The following is an 18,284-nucleotide window of genomic DNA, read 5'->3' as shown; positions in this document are numbered from 1 at the left end:
TTTTTAAAATCTTTTACTTAATTCTCGAAAATTTCTTCCCCTCTTCTCACATCCTTCTATTTATGGACTGACACTATTCCTTAATGCACAATTCGAACTCCATCTTCCTTGATAAGTTTGAATTCTCTACCCCTTCCTTCTATTTTTTTCTTTTCCTCTGACACCTCAAGGAATCTCTATACTGTGACATAGAGGATTCCATATTTTCTTGTTCTCTTCTCTTTCATATGAGCAGGAGCAAAGACAAAAGCATTCTTGTTGAGGGTGACCCTGAACCTGAAAGGACCTTGAAGCGAAAGCTAAGAGAAGCTAAGGCACAACTCTCTGTAGAGGACCTAACAGAAATCTTCAAAGAAGAAGAACTCATGGCAGCCGAAAACAACAACAATGCCAACAATGCAAGGAAGGTGCTGGGTGACTTTACTGCACCTACTCCCGACTTCTATGGGAGAAGCATCTCTATCCCTGCCATTGGAGCAAACAACTTTGAGCTTAAGCCTCAATTAGTTTCTCTAATGCAACAGAATTGCAAGTTCCATGGACTTCCATTGGAAGATCCTCATCAGTTCTTAGCTGAATTCTTGCAAATCTGTGACACTGTCAAGACTAATGGGGTTAACCCTGAGGTCTACAGACTTATGCTATTCCCTTTTGCTGTAAGAGACAGAGCTAGGATATGGTTGGACTCACAACCTAAAGAAAGCCTGAACTCTTGGGAAAAGCTAGTCAATGCCTTCTTGGCAAAGTTCTTTCCACCTCAAAAATTGAGTAAGCTTAGAGTGGAAGTCCAAACCTTCAGACAGAAGGAAGGAGAATACCTCTATGAAGCTTGGGAAAGATACAAACAATTAATCAGAAAATGTCCCTCTGACATGCTTTCTGAATGGAGCATCATAGGTATTTTCTATGATGGTCTCTCTGAACTATCCAAGATGTCACTGGATAGCTCTGCTGGAGGATCTCTTCATCTGAAGAAGATGTCTACAGAAGCTCAAGAGCTCATTGAAATGGTTGCAAATAATCAATTCATGTACACTTCTGAAAGGAATCCTGTGAACAATGGGACAAATCAGAAGAAAGGAGTTCTTGAGATTGATACTCTGAATGCCTGGTGCACGAATTTGTGATTCACACAACTAACCAGCAAGTGCACTGGGTCGTCCAAGTAATACCTTACGTGAGTAAGGGTCAATCCCACGGAGATTATTGGCTTGAAGCAATCAATGTTTATTTTATTTGTCTTAGTCAGGATGTCAACAAAGTTATTTGGATTACTTGAACAATAGAGTTACTTGTTTATAAAGGACTGGGGAATATGTTACTTGTTGTGCAGTAATGGGGAATATGTTGGAGTTTCGGAGATGCTTTGTCCTTTGACTTCAACTCTTCCTTGAAATCCTCTTCTCACACGCAGATTCCTTCCATGACAAGCTCTATGTAGGGTGTCACCGTTGTCAGTGGCTACTTCCCATCCTCTCAGTGAAAACGTTCCTATGCTCTGTCACAGCACGGCTAATCATCTGTCGGTTCTCAATCAGGTTGGAATAGAATCCATTGATTCTTTTGCGTCTGTCACTAACGCCCAGCCCTCAGGAGTTTGAAGCACGTCACAGTCATTCAATCCCAGAATCCTACTCGGAATACCACAGACAAGGTTTAGACTTTCCGGATTCTCATGAATGCCGCCATCAATCCGGCCTATACCACGAAGATTCTGTTGGGGAATCTAAGAGATATTCATTCAGTCTGATGTAGAACGGAGGTGGTTGTCAGGCACACGTTCATAGATTGAGGAAGGTGATGAGTGTCACGGATCATCACCTTCTTCACAATTAAGCGCGAATAAACATCTTAGATAAGAACAAGCGTGTTTGAATGGAAAACAAAGGAATTGTATTAAATCATCGAGACGCTGCAGAGCTCCTCACCCCCAACAATGGAGTTTAGAGACTCATGCCGTCACAGAGTATGTAATTCAGATCTGAAAATGTCATGAGGTACAAGAAATGTCTGTAAAAGTTGTTTAAATAGTAAACTAGTAACCTAGGTTTTCAGAAAATGAGTAAACTAAGATAATTGGTGTAGAAATCCACTTCTGGGGCCCACTTGGTGTGTGCTGGGGCTGAGATCAAAGCTATCCACGAGTAGAGGCCTTTCTTGGCGTTAAACTCCAGGTTATGACGTGTTTTGGGCGTTCAACTCCGGATCATGACGTTTTTCTGGCGTTTAACTAGTATAAGTACATCCACCTGCACCATTCGACTTCCTGCCCGGCGTACACTTTGGGAAAGCAGGGCGAGCGACATAGAATGTATTCCATTGGTCCTTGGCTTCCACCTACAGCGAATATGGAGCAATTCCCGTTCAGAATAAGAGAAGTAGGAAGAGATTCCTATTTTCTGAGATCGAAGGCAGGGGTTTTTTTTGTGATGTACAGCGCCTGAATCAAAGAGTTAGAGGAGGCACTCATTTATTCGTATGTAAGGGAGCTCCTAACTTGCTTATGGATTGGATTCTCCGTTTGGTGGTTTAGCATACCAGAGCAATTGCTTGTAAATCCGAGGGCTCTTTCCTCTCCTGATCTAGAGCTAGTAGTTAGGGTCCAGACAGCAGCATGAACTTGGCGTTCAACGCCAAGTTACGTCGTCTATCCTTCCGCAAAGTATGGACTATTATATATTGCTGGAAAGCCCTGGATGTCTACTTTCCAACGCCGTTAAGAGCGCGTCAATTGGACTCCTGTAGCTCCAGAAAATCCATTTCGAGTGCAGGGAGGTCAGGATCCAACAACATCAGCAGTCCTTTTTCAGCCTAAGTCAGATTTTTGCTCAGCTCCCTCAATTTCAGCCAGAAAATACCTGAAATTACAGAAAAATACACACACTCATAGTAAAGTCCAGAAATATGATTTTTGCTTAAAAACTAATAGAATTCTATTGAAAACTAATTAAAACATACTAAAATCTACATGAAATTACCCCCAAAAAGCGTATAAAATATCCGCTCATCAATGCCAATACTGGCTCAGAATAAGATATTGACTCAGCAAGTCAATTTGATTTCTCAAAGTCTGTTTGGAATGCAAAATGCACCAGGCAGTACTAAGGATGCTTCATCTGAAGAAAAAGCTTATGATCCTGAGAACCCTTCAATGGAAGAGGTGAATTACATGGGAGAACCCTATGGAAACACCTATAATTCTTCATGGAGAAATCATCCAAATCTCTCATGGAAGGATCAACAGAGACCTCAACAAGGTTTCAACAATAATAATGGTGGAAGAAACAGGTTTAGCAATGGCAAGCCTTTTCCATCATCTTCTCAGCAACAGACAGAGAATTCTAAGCAGAGCCACTCTTACTTAGCAACCATGGTCTCTGACCTAATCAAAACCACTCAAAGTTTCATGACTGAAACAAGGTCCTCCATTAGGAATTTGGAGGCACAAGTGGGACAGCTGAGCAAGAAAATTACTAAACTCCCTCCTAGTACTCTTCCAAGCAATACAAAAGAGAATCCAAAAGGAGAATGTAAGGCCATCAATATGGCCGAACTTGGAGAGGATGAAGAGGCAGTGAGCGCCACTGAGGAAGACCTCAAGGGACGTCTACTGGCCTCCAATGAGTTCCCTAATGAGAAACCATGAGAATCTGAGACTCACACTAAGACCATAGAAATTCCAATGGATTTACTTCTGCCATTCATGAGCTCTGATGAGTATTCTTCCTCTGAAGAGGATGAGTATGTCACTGAAGAGCAAGTTGCTAAATACCTTGGAGCAATCATGAAGCTAAATGACAAGTTATTTGGTAATGAGACTTGGGAGAACAAACTTCCTTTGCTCACCAAAGAACTGGATGACTTGTCTAGGCAGAGATTACCTCAAAAGAGACAAGATCCTGAGAAGTTTTCAATACCTTGCACCATAGGTACCATGACCTTTAAGAAGGCTCTGTGTGACCCAGGATCAAGCATAAACCTCATGCCTCTCTCTGTAATGGAGAAGCTAGGGATCTTTGAGGTACAAGCTGCAAGAATCTCACTATAGATGGCAGATAACTCAAGAAAACAAGCTTATGGACTTGTAGAGGATGTTCTGGTAAAGATTGAAGACCATTACATCCCTGCTGATTTCATAGTCCTAGAGACTGGGAAGTGCATGGATGAGTCCATCATCCTTGGCAGACCCTTCCTAGCCACAGCAAATGCTGTGATTGATGTGGACAGAGGAGAATTGATCATTCAAGTGAATGAAGAATCCTTTGTGTTTAAGGCTCAAGGATATCCCTCTGTCACCATGGAGAGGAAGCATGAAGAGCTTCTCTCAAAACAGAGTCAAACAGAGCCCCCACAGTCAAACTCTAAGTTTGGTGTTGGGAGGCCACAACCAAATTCTAAGTTTGGTGTTGAACCCCCACATTCAAACTCTAAGTTTGGTGTTGGGAGGTTCCAACATTGCTCTGAGTATCTGTGAGGCTCCATGAGAGCCCTCTGTCAAGCTACTGACATTAAAGAAGCGCTTGTTGGGAGGCAACCCAATGTTATATTTATCTATTTTCCTTTGTTATTTTATGTTTTCTGTAGGTTGATGATCATGGAAAGTCACAAAATCAATGGAAAAAGCAAAAACCGAATGAAAAACAGAAAGAAAAACAGCACACCCTGGAGGAAGAACCTGCTGGCGTTTAAACGCCAGTAAGGGGCAGTAAATGGGCGTTTAACGCCCAGTCTGGCACCATTCTGGTGTTTAACACCAGAAAGGGGCACCAGACTGGCGTTAAACACCAGGAAAGGGCAAGAAGCTGGCGTTAAATGCCAGAAATGGGCACCAGCCCGGCGTTTAACGCCAGAATTGGCACAGAGAGCAATTTTGCTCGCCACTTGGTGCAGGGATGACTTTTCCTTGACACCTCAGGATCTGTGGACCCCACAGGATCCCCACCTACTCCACCACCCTCTCTCTTCTTCTTCACCCATTCACCAATCACCTCTACTACTCTTCCCCAAAAACCCCTCACCTATCAAATTCCATCTTTCTCTTCACCACTTACATCCATCCTTCATTAAACCCCACCTACCTCACCATTCAAATTTAAACCACTTTACCTCCCAAACCCACCCTCCAATAGTCGAACCCTACCCCTCTCTCCACCCCTATATAAACCCATCTTCACTCCTTCATTTTCACACAGCCTAAACACTACTTCTCCCCCTTTGGCCGAACCACAAAGCCATCTCCATCTCCTCTATTTCTTCTTCTTCTACTCTCTTCTCTCTTCTTTTGCTCGAGGATGAGCAAACCTTTTAAGTTTGGTGTGGTAAAAGCATTGCTTTTTGTTTTTCCATAACCATTTATTGCATCCAAGGCCGGAGAAACCTCTAGAAAGAGGAAAGGGAAGGCAAAAGCTTTCACCTCCGAGTCATGGGAGATGGAGAGATTCATCTCAAGGGTGCATCAAGACCACTTCTATGAAGTTGTGGCCTTGAAGAAGGTGATCCCCGAGGTCCCTTTCAAACTCAAAAAGAGTGAATATCCGGAGATCCGACATGAGATTCGAAGAAGAGGTTGGGAAGTTCTTACCAATCCTATTCAACAAGTCGGAATCTTAATGGTTCAAGAGTTCTATGCCAATGCATGGATCACCAAGAACCATGATCAAAGTGTGAACCCGGACCCAAAGAATTGGCTTACAATGGTTTGGGGAAAATACTTAGATTTTAGTCCGGAAAATGTAAGGTTGGCATTCAACTTGCCCATGATGCAAGGAGATGAACACCCTTACACTAGAAGGGTCAACTTTGATCAAAGGTTGGACCAAGTCCTCACAGATATTTGTGAAAAGGGCGTTCAATGAAAGAGAGATTCAAGAGGGAAGCCGGTTCAATTGAGAAGGCATGACCTCAAGCCCGTAGCTAGGGGATGGTTGGAGTTTATCCAACGCTCAATCATTCCCACTAGCAACCGGTCTGAAGTGACTCTAGACCGGGCCATCATGATCCATAGTATCATGATTGGAGAAGAAATAGAAGTTCATGAGGTTATAACCCAAGAACTTTATAAGGTGGCGGACAAGTCCTCTACCTTGGCAAGGTTAGCCTTTCCTCATCTCATTTGTCACCTCTGTTATTCAGTTGGAGTTGACATAGAGGGAGACATCCCCATTGATGAGGACAAGCCCATCACTAAGAAAAGGATGGAGCAAACAAGAGATTCCACTCATCATGAAATCCCTGAGATGCCTCAAGGGATGCACTTTCCTCCACAAAACTATTGGGAGCAAATTAACACCTCCCTAGGAGAATTGAGTTCCAACATTGGACAACTAAGGGTGGAGCACCAAGAACATTCCATCCTCCTCCATGAAATTAGAGAAGATCAAAGAATCATGAGAGAGGAGCAACAAAGGCAAGGAAGAGACATTGAGGAGCTCAAGCACTCCATAAGATCTTCAAGAGGAAGAACAAGCTGCCATCACTAAGGTGGACCCGTTCTTTAATTTCCTTGTTCTTTATTTTTCTGTTTTTCGAAAAATCATGCTTATGTTTATCTATGTTTGTGTCTTGTGATCATTAGTGTCTTAGTATCTATGCCTTAAAGTTATGAATGTCCTATGAATCCATCACCTTTCTTAAATGAAAAATGTTCTTAATTGAAAAAGAGAAGAATTGCATGAATTTTGAATTTTATAACAGATTAATTTATTTTGATGTGGTGGCAATACTTTTGTTTTCTGAATGTATGCTTAAACAGTGCATATGTCTTTTGAATTTGTTGTTCATGAATGGTTGGCTCTTGAAAGAATGATGAAAAAGGAGACATGTTACTGAGGATCTGAAAAATCATAAAAATGATTCTTGAAGCAAGAAAAAGCAATGAATACAACAAAAAAAGAGAGAAAAAACGAAAAAAAAAGAGAAAGAGAAAAAGAAAGAAAAAGAAAGAAATAAAGTTGTGATCCAAGGCAAAAAGAGTGTGCTTAAGAACCCTGGACACCTCTAATTGGGGACTCTAGCAAAGCTGAGTCGCAATCTGAAAAGGTTCACCCAATTATGTGTCTGTGGCATGTATGTATCCGGTGGTAATACTGGAAGACAGAGTGCTTTGGGCCACGGCCAAGACTCATAAAGTAGCTGTGTTCAAGAATCATCATACTTAACTAGGAGAATCAATAACACTATCTAGATTCTGAGTTCCTATAGAAGCCAATCATTCTGAATTTCAAAGGATAGAGTGAGATGCCAAAACTGTTCAGAGGCAAAAAGCTAAAAGCTCCGCTCATCTAATTAATACTGATCTTCATAGATGTTTTTGGAATTCATTGCATATTCTCTTCTCTTTATCTTATTTGATTTTCAGTTGCTTGGGGACAAGCAACAATTTAATTTTGGTGTTGTGATGAGCGAATAATTTATACGCTTTTTGGCATTGTTTTTAGTATGTTTTTAGTATGTTTTAGTTAGTTTTTATTATATTTTTTTTAGTTTTTAGTTAAAATTCACTTTTCTGGACTTTACTATGAGTTTGTGTATTTTTCTGTGATTTCAGGTATTTTCTGGCTGAAATTGAGGGACCTGAGCAAAAATCTGATTCAGAGGCTGAAAAGGACTGCATATGCTGTTGGATTCTGACCTCCCTGCACTCGAAGTACATTTTCTGGAGCTACAGAAGCCCAATTGGCGCGTTCTCAATGACGTTGGAAAGTAGACATCCTGGGCTTTCTAGAAATGTATAATAGTCCATACTTTGCCCGAGATTTGATGGCCCAAACCGGCGTTCCAAATCAGCTCAAAACTGCCCGGTGTTAAACGCCGGAACTGGCACAAGAATGGGAGTTAAACGCCCAAACTGGCACAAAAGCTGGCGTTTAACTCCAAGAAAAGTCTCTATACAAAAATGCTTCAATGCTCAGCCCAAGCACAGACCAAGTGGGCCCAGAAGTGGATTTTTATGTCATTTACTCATTTCTGTAAACCCTAGGCTACTAGTTCTCTACATATAGGACCTTTTACTATTGTATTTTCATCTTTAGATCTTTGAATCTTTTGATCACATTTTGGGGGCTGGCCTCATGGCCATGCCTAGACCTTGTTCTTATGTATTTTCAACGGTGGAGTTTCTACACACCATAGATTAAGGTGTGGAGCTCTGCTGTACCTCGAGTATTAATGCAATTACTATTGTTCTTCTATTCAATTCAGCTTGTTCTTATTCCAAGATATTCATTCGCACTCAAGAACTTGATGAATGTGATGATTATGTGACGCTCATCATCATTCTCACTTATGAACGCATGCCTGACAACCACTCCCGCTCTACAAGCAAACAAGGCTTGAATGTTTATCTCTTGGATTCCTTAATCAGAATCTTCGTGGTATAAGCTAGAATTGATGGCGGCATTCAAGAGAATCCGGAAGGTCTAAACCTTGTCTGTGGTATTCTGAGTAGGATTCAATGATTGAATGACTGTGACGAGCTTCAAACTCCTGAAGGCTGGGCGTTAGAGACAGACGCAAAAGAATCAATGGATTCTATTCCAACTTGATTGAGAACCGACAGATGATTATCCGTGCCGTGACAGGGTGCGTTAAACATTTTCACTGAGAGGACGGGACTGTAGCCACTGACAACGGTGATGCCCAACGTATAGCTTTCCATGGAAAGGAGTAAGAAGGATTGGATGAAGACAGTAGGAAAGCAGAGAGACGAAAGGGACAAAGCATTTCCATTCGCTTATCTGAAATTCTCACCAATGAATTACATAAGTATCTCTATCTTTATGCTTTATTCATATATCATCCATAACTATTTGAATCTGCATGACTGAGATTTACAAGGTGACCATAGCTTGCTTCATACCAACAATCTCCGTGGGATCGACCCTTACTCGCGTAAGGTTTATTACTTGGACGACCCAGTGCACTTGCTGGTTAGTTGTGCGAAGTTATGATAAAGAGTTGAGATTGCAATTGAGCGTACCATGTTGATGGCGCCATTGATGATCACAATTTCGTGCACCAGACCTCACCTTGGCCATTCGCAAAATGGGGACTCGATCTTCTCGAACCCTTTCCTCAAGGAACGGGACAAGTCAAATTCCTCATAGTGGGAATAGACTACTTCACAAAATGGATTGAGGCAGAACCCCTAGCTAACGCCACTGCTCAAAGAAGTCAAAAATTCCTATATAGAAACATCGTCACCAGGTTTGGAGTTCCATACTCTATCACTACAGACAATGGTACCCAGTTCACAGATGTAGGCTTCAGAAAGCTAGCGGCCGACTTGAATATAAAACAACAATTCACCTCTGTCGAACACCCTCAAGCCAATGGACAAGCTGAAACTGCCAACAAAGTCATATTATCCGGGTTAAAACGGAGATTACAAGATGCAAAAGGAGCCTGGGCTGAAGAGCTCCCGCAAGTCCTATGGGCATATCGGACAACTCCACATTCCACTACAAAGGAGTCACCTTTCCGATTAGCTTACGGAATGGAGGTAATGATCCCAGTGGAGGTCGAAGAAGGATCACCCAGAGTGATCCATTATAGCAAAAAAGCCAACTCCCAACTTCAAAGGAAAGAGCTCGACCTACTTCCGGAAATCCGAGAAAGAGCTCGGATAAGGGAAGAGGCGTTGAAACAACGGATGGCCTCCAGATACAATCAAAAGGTAATACAGCGGGCCTTTGTTGAGGGCGACCTCATCCTAATCCGAAACAACATCGGAACAACTTGACCTGGAGAAGGAAAGCTGGCAGCAAACTAGAAAGGACCCTACCGAGTCATAGAAGTACTGGGAAAGGGTTACTACAGGCTTTCCGAACTCGACGGGCGAGAGCTTCCTAGGTCATGGCACGCCTGCAACCTAAGAAGGTACTATAGCTAGGGATGATAAAGGACCTTGGACAAGGCGCACTCTTTTTCCTGAAAAGGTTTTTTAATGAGGTGCCAAGCCAAGACATACAAATCACCCGACTTAGGAAATTAACCCCTGCATGTATATATCTGCATTTTCTTTTAATAAAATCTGTTCAGATTTTCTACAAACGCTCAAGCCTCATTATTCTGAAACATTCATCGCCCGATTATAAAACTACAGATCGACAGAAAGTGAAAATCAAATTCACTGCGCGATCGCGATAAAGACCAAAGATGAAAACCAAATTCATTAAAAGGTCGAGAAAACGAGGGTTAAAACCCAAACTCTACAAAATCGGCAAAGATGAAAACAGAATAATGCAAGAAGTTATAGAAAGTGATCCATAGAAAGGACTTGACGAGGTCCTAATAAAATAGATTGCTATAAAATAACTTGAAGACTGGCCGGCATAAAGAAGTCGGACCAGCCACAACAACCAAAGTTATAAGTAAAGCCCTGGAAAGAGGTCTGGCCAGCCCTATAAAAGAGGATTACTATAACTTAGAAGAGTCCGGCGTGTTGAAGTCAGACTCCCACGATAAAGTTACGAAGGTAATCCCTGAAAGAGACCTGAACAAGGTCCAAGAAAGAGGATTACCAAGTAACTCAACAGGGCCCGATGTGACAAAGTCGGCCCAAAGTATAAAGTTACGAAGGTAATCCCTGAAAGAGACCTGAACAAGGTCCAAGAAAGAGGATTACCAAGTAACTCGACAGGGCCCGACGTGACAAAGTCGGCCCAAAGTATAAAGTTACGAAGGTAATCCCTGAAAGAAACCTGAACAAGGTCCAAGAAAGAGGATTACCAAGTAACTCGACAGGGCCCAACGTGACAAAGTCGGCCGAAGTATAAAGTTACGAAGGTAATCCCTGAAAGAGACCTGAACAAGGTCCAAGAAAGAGGATTACCAAGTAACTCGACAGGTCCCGACATGACGAAAGTCGGCCCACAATATAAAGCTACAAAGGTAATCCCTGAAAGAGACCTGAACAAAAGTCCAAGAAAGAGGATTACAAAGTAACTCGACGTAGCCCGACGAGACACAGCCAGCCCGAAACATAACTTTACAAAAGTAACCCCTAAAAGTGGGTCACTGACAACTCTTCGGATAAAAACCGACATGAAGAAGTCGGCGACCTCAGCATTATAATTCCTAATGAAGACCTGAAAAAAAGTTCAAACAAGGCGAACTACTGAAAAATAGCATCAGGTAAAAAAATCAATCCGATCATGTCAGACAGAGTTCCAACACTCCCAAAGCCTACGAGGATACCAAGACAAGTGCAGACAGACATGATATAAAAAAGTTATAATAATAGCTAGCTTCAGAAGCCACTAAGTTCAGCCCACAAAGCCTGGAAATTACTTTGTTTATCAAAATAAAGTTGCTAAACCGGCAACTAAAAAAGTATCAAAAGTCAGCAAAATAAAGAGTTCAAAAGCCCACAAGCCAGGCTATTGATGAGCGGATAATTTATACGCTTTTTGGCATTGTTTTTAGGTAGTTTCTAGTAGGATCTAGCTACTTTTAGGGATGTTTTTATTAGTTTTTATGCAAAATTCACTTTTCTGGACTTTACTATGAGTTTGCGTGTTTTTCTGTGATTTCAGGTATTTTCTGGCTGAAATTGAGGGACCTGAGCAAAAATTTAATTCAGGCTGAAAAAGGACTGCTGATGTTGTTGGATTCAGACCTCCCTGCACTCGAAATGAATTTTCTGGAGCTACAAAACTCCAAATGGTGCGTTCTCAACAGTGTTGGAAAGTAGACATCTAGAGCTTTGCAGCAATATATAATAGTATATACTTTATTTGAAGCAAGACGACGCAAACTGGCGCTCAACACCAGTTCTATGCTGCATTCTGGAGTAAAACGCCAGAAACACGTCACAAACCAAAGTTAAAGGCCAAAAACACTTTACAACTTGGCGTTTAACTCCAAGAGAAGCCTCTGCACGTGTAAAGCTCAAGCTCAGCCCAAGCACACACCAAAGTGGGCCCCGGAAGTGGATTTCTGTATTTAGACTTATTTCTGTAAACCCTAGTAACTAGTCTAGTATAAATAGAACATTTTACTATTGTATTAGACATCTTTGGACTATTTTTGGATTACCTTATGATCCTTTGATCACGTTTATGGGGGTGGTGCACGAAATTGTGATCACTACTTTTCACAACTCAAATAATCCCCAGTAATGAATCAAAAAACTTGGTGTTCAATACCATGGCATAAACACAACTTCGCACAACTAACCAGCAAATGCACTGGGTCGTCCAAGTAATAAACCTTACGCGAGTAAGGGTCGATCCCACGGAGATTGTTGGTATGAAGCATGCTATGGTCATCTTGTAAATCTCAGTCAGGAAGACTCAAATGATTATGGAGGATAACATAAAATATAAGATAAGGATAGAGATACTTATGCAATTCATTGGTGAGAACTTCAGATAAGCGTATGAAGATGCTTTGTCCCTTCCGTCTCTCTGCTTTCCTACTGTCTTCATCCAATCCTTCTTACTCCTTTCCATGGCAAGCTGTATGTTGGGCATCACCGTTGTCAATGACTACAGTCCCGTCCTCTCAGTGGAAATGTTCAACGCACCCTGTCACGGCACGGCTATCCAGCTGTCGGTTCTCGATCATGTCGGAATAGAATCCAGTGATTCTTTTGCGTCTGTCACTAACGCCCCACAATCGCAAGTTTGAAGCTCGTCACAGTCATTCAATCATTGAATCCTACTCAGAATACCACAGACAAGGTTTAGACTTTCCAGATTCTCTTGAATGCAGTCATCAATTCTAGCTTATACCACGAAGATTCCGGTTAAAGAACCCAAGAGATATCCACCCAATCTAAGGTAGAACGGAGGTGATTGACGGTCACACGTTCATAGGTGAGAATGATGATGAGTGTCACGGATCATCACATTCATCAAGTTGAAGAACAAGTGATATCTTGGAACAAGAACAAGCTGAATTGAATAGAAGAACAATAGTAATTGCATTAATACTCGAGGTACATCAGAGCTCCACACCTTAATCTATGGTGTGTAGAAACTCCACCGTTGAAAATACATAAGAACAAGGTCTAGGCATGGCCGTGAGGCCAGCCTCCCAATGATCTAAGATAGCATAAGACTAAAGATAGCTACCAAGGTGTCAAATACAATAGTAAAAGGTCATATTTATAGGGAACTAGTAGCTTAAGAATTACAAAGATGAGTAAATGACATAAAAATCTACTTCCGGGCCCACTTGGTGTGTGCTTGGGCTGAGCATTGAAGCATTTTCGTGTAGAGACTCTTCTTGGAGTTAAACGCCAGCTTTTGTGCCAGTTTGGGCGTTTAACTCCCACTTTGGTGCCAGTTCCGGCGTTTAACGCTGGGAATTCTGAAGGTGACTTTGAACGCCGGTTTGGGCTATCAAATCTTGGGCAAAGTATGGACTATCATATATTGCTGGAAAGCCCAGAATGTCTACTTTCCAACGCCATTCAGAGCGCGCCAATTGGGCTTCTGTAGCTCCAGAAAATCCACTTCGAGTGCAGGGAGGTCAGAATCCTACAGCATCTGCAGTCCTTTTCAGTCTCTGAATCAGATTTTTGCTCAAGTCCCTCAATTTCAGCCAGAAAATACCTGAAATCACAGAAAAACACACAAACTCATAGTAAAGTCCAGAAAAGTGAATTTTAACTAAAATCTAATAAAAATATACTAAAAACTAACTAAAATATACTAAAAACATACTAAAAACAATGCCAAAAGCGTACAAATTATCCGCTCATCACAACACCAAACTTAAATTGTTGCTTGTCCCCAAGCAACTGAAAATCAAACAAGATAAAAAGAAGAGAATATGCAATGAACTCCAAAAACATCTATGAAGATCAGTATTAATTAGATGAGCGGGGTTTTAGCTTTTTGCCTCTGAATAGTTTTGGCATCTCACTTTATCCCTTGAAATTCAGAATGATTGGCTTCTTTAAGAACTCAGAATCCAGATAGTGTTATTGATTCTCCTAATTAAGTATGATGATTCTGAACACAGCTACTTTATGAGTCTTGGCCGTGGCCCAAAGCACTCTGTCTTCCAGTATTACCACCGGATACATACATGCCACAGACACATAATTGGGTGAACCTTTTCAGATTGTGACTCAGCTTTGCTAGAGTCCCCAATTAGAGGTGTCCAGGGTTCTTAAGCACACTCTTTTTGCCTTGGATCACAACTTTATTTCTTTCTTTTCCTTTTTCTCCCTTTTTTTCGTTTTTTTTCTTTTTTTTTTTGTATTCACTGCTTTTTCTTTCTTCAAGAATCATTTTTATGATTTTTCAGATCCTCAGTAACATGTCTCCTTTTTCATCATTCTTTCAAGAGCCAACAACTTTAACATTCATGAACCACAAATTCAAAAGACATATGCACTGTTCAAGTATACATTCAGAAAACAAAAGTATTGCCACCACATCAAAATAATTAATCTGTTATAAAATCTGAAATTCATGCAATTCTTCTCTTTTTCAATTAAGAACATTTTTCATTTATTTAAGAAAGGTGATGGATTCATAAGACATTCATAACTTTAAGGCATAGACACTAAGACACTAATGATCATAAGACACAAACATGGATAAACATAAGCATAAAAATTCGAAAAACAGGAAAATGAAGGACAAGGAGATTAAAGAACGGGTCCACCTTAGTGATGGCGGCTTGTTCTTCCTCTTGAAGATCTGAAGGAGTGCTTGAGCTCCTCAATGTCTCTTCTTTGTCTTTGTTGCTCCTCTCTCATGATTCTTTGATCTTCTCTAATTTCATGGAGGAGGATGGAATGTTCTTGGTGCTCCACCCTTAGTTGTCCCATGTTGGAACTCAGTTCTCATAGGGAGGTGTTGATTTGCTCCCAATAGTTTTGTGGAGGGAAGTGCATCCCTTGAGGCATCTCAGGGATTTCATGATGAGAGGGGTCTCTTGTTTGCTCCATCCTTTTCTTAGTGATGGGCTTGTCCTCATCAATGAGGATGTCTCCTTCTATGTCCACTCCAACTGAATAACAGAGGTGACAAATGAGATGAGGAAAGACTAACCTTGCCAAGGTAGAGGACTTCTCCGCCACTTTATAAAGTTCTTGGGCTATAACCTCATGAACTTCTACTTCTTCTCCAATCATGATGCTATGAATCATGATGGCCCGGTCTAGAGTAACTTCGGACCGGTTGCTAGTGGGAATGATTGAGCGTTGGATAAACTCCAACCATCCCCTAGCCACGGGCTTGAGGTCATGCCTTCTCAGTTGAACCGGCTTCCCTCTTGAATCTCTCTTCCATTGGGCGCCCTCTTCACAAATGTCTGTGAGGACTTGGTCCAACCTTTAATCAAAGTTGACCCTTCTAGTGTAAGGGTGTTCATCTCCTTGCATAATGGGCAAGTTGAATACCAACCTTACATTTTCTGGACTAAAATCTAAGTATTTCCCCCGAACCATTGTAAGCCAATTCTTTGGGTCCGGGTTCACACTTTGATCATGGTTCTTGGTGATCCATGCATTGGCATAGAACTCTTGAACCATTAAGATTCCGACTTGTTGAATGGGGTTGGTAAGAACTTCCCAACCTCTTCTTCGGATCTCATGTCGGATCTCCGGATATTCACTCTTTTTGAGTTTGAAAGGGACCTCAGGGATCACCTTCTTTAAGGCCACAACTTCATAGAAATGGTCTTGATGCACCCTTGAGATGAATCTCTCCATCTCCCATGACTCGGAGGTGGAAGCTTTTGCCTTCCCTTTCCTCTTTCTAGAGGTTTCTCCGGCCTTAGGTGCCATAAATGGTTATGAAAAAGCCAAAAGCAATGCTTTTACCACACCAAACTTAAAAGGTTTGCTCGTCCTCGAGCAAAAGAAGAAAGAAGAGAGTAGAAGAAGAAGAAATAGAGGAGATGAGGATGGCTTTTGGTTCGGCCAAAGGCGGAGAAGTAGTGTTTAGGTTGTGTGAAAATGAAGGAGTGAAGATGGGTTTATGTAGGGGGAAGAGAGGGGTAGGGTTCGGTCATGAATGGGTGGGTTTGGGTGGGAAAGTGGTTTGAATTTGAATGGTGAGGTAGGTGGGGTTTTATGAAGAATGGATATGAGTGGTGAAGAGAAAGATGGGATTTGATAGGTGAAGGGTTTTTGGGGAAGAGTGGTTGAGGTGATTGGTGAATGGGTGAAGAAGAAGAGAGAGAGTGGTGGGGTAGGTGGGGATCCTGTGGGGTCCACAGATCCTGAGGTGTTAAGGAAAAGTCATCCCTGCACCAAGTGGCGTGCAAAAATGCACCCTTTGCCAATTCTGGCGTTAAACGCCGGGCTGGTGCCCATTTCTGGCGTTTAACGCCAGCTTCTTGCCCTTTTCTGGCTTTTAACGCCAGTCTGGTGTCCCTTTCTGGCATTAAACGCCCAGAATGGTGCCAGACTGGGCGTTAAATGCCCATTTGCTAGCTTACTGGCGTTTAAACGCCAGCAAGTTCTCCTCCAGGGTGTGCTATTTTTCTTTCTGTTTTTCATTCTGTTTTTGCTTTTTCAATTGATTTTGTGACTTCTCATGATCATCAACCTACAGAAAACATAAAATAACAAAGGAAAATAGATTAAATATAACATTGGGTTGCCTCCCAACAAGCGTTTCTTTAATGTCAGTAGCTTGACAGTGGGCTCTCATGGAGCCTTACAGATGCTCAGAGCAATGTTGGAACCTCCCAACACCAAACTTAGAGTTTGAATGTGGCCACCAAACTTAGAGTTTGACTGTGGGGGCTCTGTTTGACTCTGTTTGACTCTGTTTTGAGAGAAATTCTTCATGCTTCCTCTCCATGGTGACAGAGGGATATCCTTGAGCCTTGAACACAAAGGATTCTTCATTCACTTGAATGATCAATTCTCCTCTGTCCACATCAATCACAGCCTTTGCTGTGGCTAGGAAGGGTCTGCCAAGGATGATGGATTCATCCATGCACTTCCCAGTCTCTAGGACTATGAAATCAGCAGGGATGTAATGGTCTTCAATCTTCACCAGAACATCCTCTACTAGCCCATAAGCTTGTTTTCTTGAATTGTCTGCCATCTCTAGTGAGATTCTTGCAGCTTGTACCTCAAAGATCCCTAGCTTCTCCATTACAGAGAGAGGCATGAGGTTTACACTTGACCCTAAGTCACACAAAGCCTTCTTGAAGGTCATGGTGCCTATGGTACAAGGTATTGAAAACTTCCCAGGATCTTGTCTCTTTTGAGGTAATCTCTGCCTAGACAAGTCATCCAGTTCTTTGGTGAGCAAAGGAGGTTCGTTCTCCCAAGTCTCATTACCAAATAACTTGTCATTTAGCTTCATGATTGCTCCAAGATATTTAGCAACTTGCTCTTCAGTGACATACTCATCCTCTTCAGAGGAAGAATACTCATCAGAGCTCATAAATAGCAGAAGTAAGTCCAATGGAATCTCTATGGTCTCATTTTGAGCCTCAGATTCCCATGGTTCCTTATTAGGGAATTCACTGGAGGCCAGTGGACGTCCATTGAGGTCTTCCTCAGTGGCGTTCACTGCCTCTTCCTCCTCTCCAAATTCGGTCATGTTGATGGCCTTGCACTCTCCTTTTGGATTTTCTTCTGTATTGCTTGGAAGAGTACTAGGAGGGAGTTCAGTAATTTTCTTGCTCAGCTGTCCCACTTGTGCCTCCAAATTTCTAATGGAGGACCTTGTTTCAGTCATGAAACTTTGAGTGGTTTTGATTAGATCAGAGACCATGGTTGCTAAGTCAGAGTAGCTCTGCTTAGAACTCTCTGTCTGTTGCTGAGAAGATGATGGAAAAGGCTTGCCATTGCTAAACCTGTTTCTTCCACCATTATTATTGTTGAAACCTTGTTGAGGTCTCTGTTGATCCTTCCATGAGAAATTTGGATGATTTCTCCATGAAGAATTATAGGTGTTTCCATAGGGTTCTCCCATGTAATTCACCTCTTCCATTGAAGGGTTCTCAGGATCATAAGCTTCTTCTTCAGATGAAGCATCCTTAGTACTGCCTGGTGCATTTTGCATTCCAGATAGACTTTGAGAAATCAAATTGACTTGCTGAGTCAATATCTTGTTCTGAGCCAATATGGCGTTTAGAGTATCAATCTCAAGAACTCCTTTCTTCTGATTTGTCCCATTGTTCACATGATTCCTTTCAGAAGTGTACATGAATTGGTTATTTGCAACCATTTTAATGAGTTCTTGAGCTTCTGTAGGCGTCTTCTTCAGATGAAGAGATCCTCCAGCAGAGCTATCCAAAGACATCTTGGATAGTTCAGACAGACCATCATAGAAAATACCTATGATGCTCCATTCAGA

The 18,284-nt window shown here is 41.8% G+C and overlaps 1 non-coding gene across 1 annotated transcript; it reads right to left on the bottom strand.

Annotated features, from left to right (window-relative positions):
• Positions 1 to 770: 770 nt before the first annotated feature.
• On the bottom strand, positions 771 to 878 carry LOC130978349 (small nucleolar RNA R71). The gene has a single exon (XR_009085997.1). It is a non-coding gene; the product is annotated as a small nucleolar RNA R71 (small nucleolar RNA).
• Positions 879 to 18,284: the final 17,406 nt, after the last annotated feature.

Source organism: Arachis stenosperma, chromosome 4 (assembly GCF_014773155.1).
Source record: "Arachis stenosperma cultivar V10309 chromosome 4, arast.V10309.gnm1.PFL2, whole genome shotgun sequence".
Taxonomy (NCBI): Eukaryota; Viridiplantae; Streptophyta; class Magnoliopsida; order Fabales; family Fabaceae; genus Arachis; species Arachis stenosperma.
This window is presented reverse-complemented; position numbering and strand designations above follow the sequence as displayed.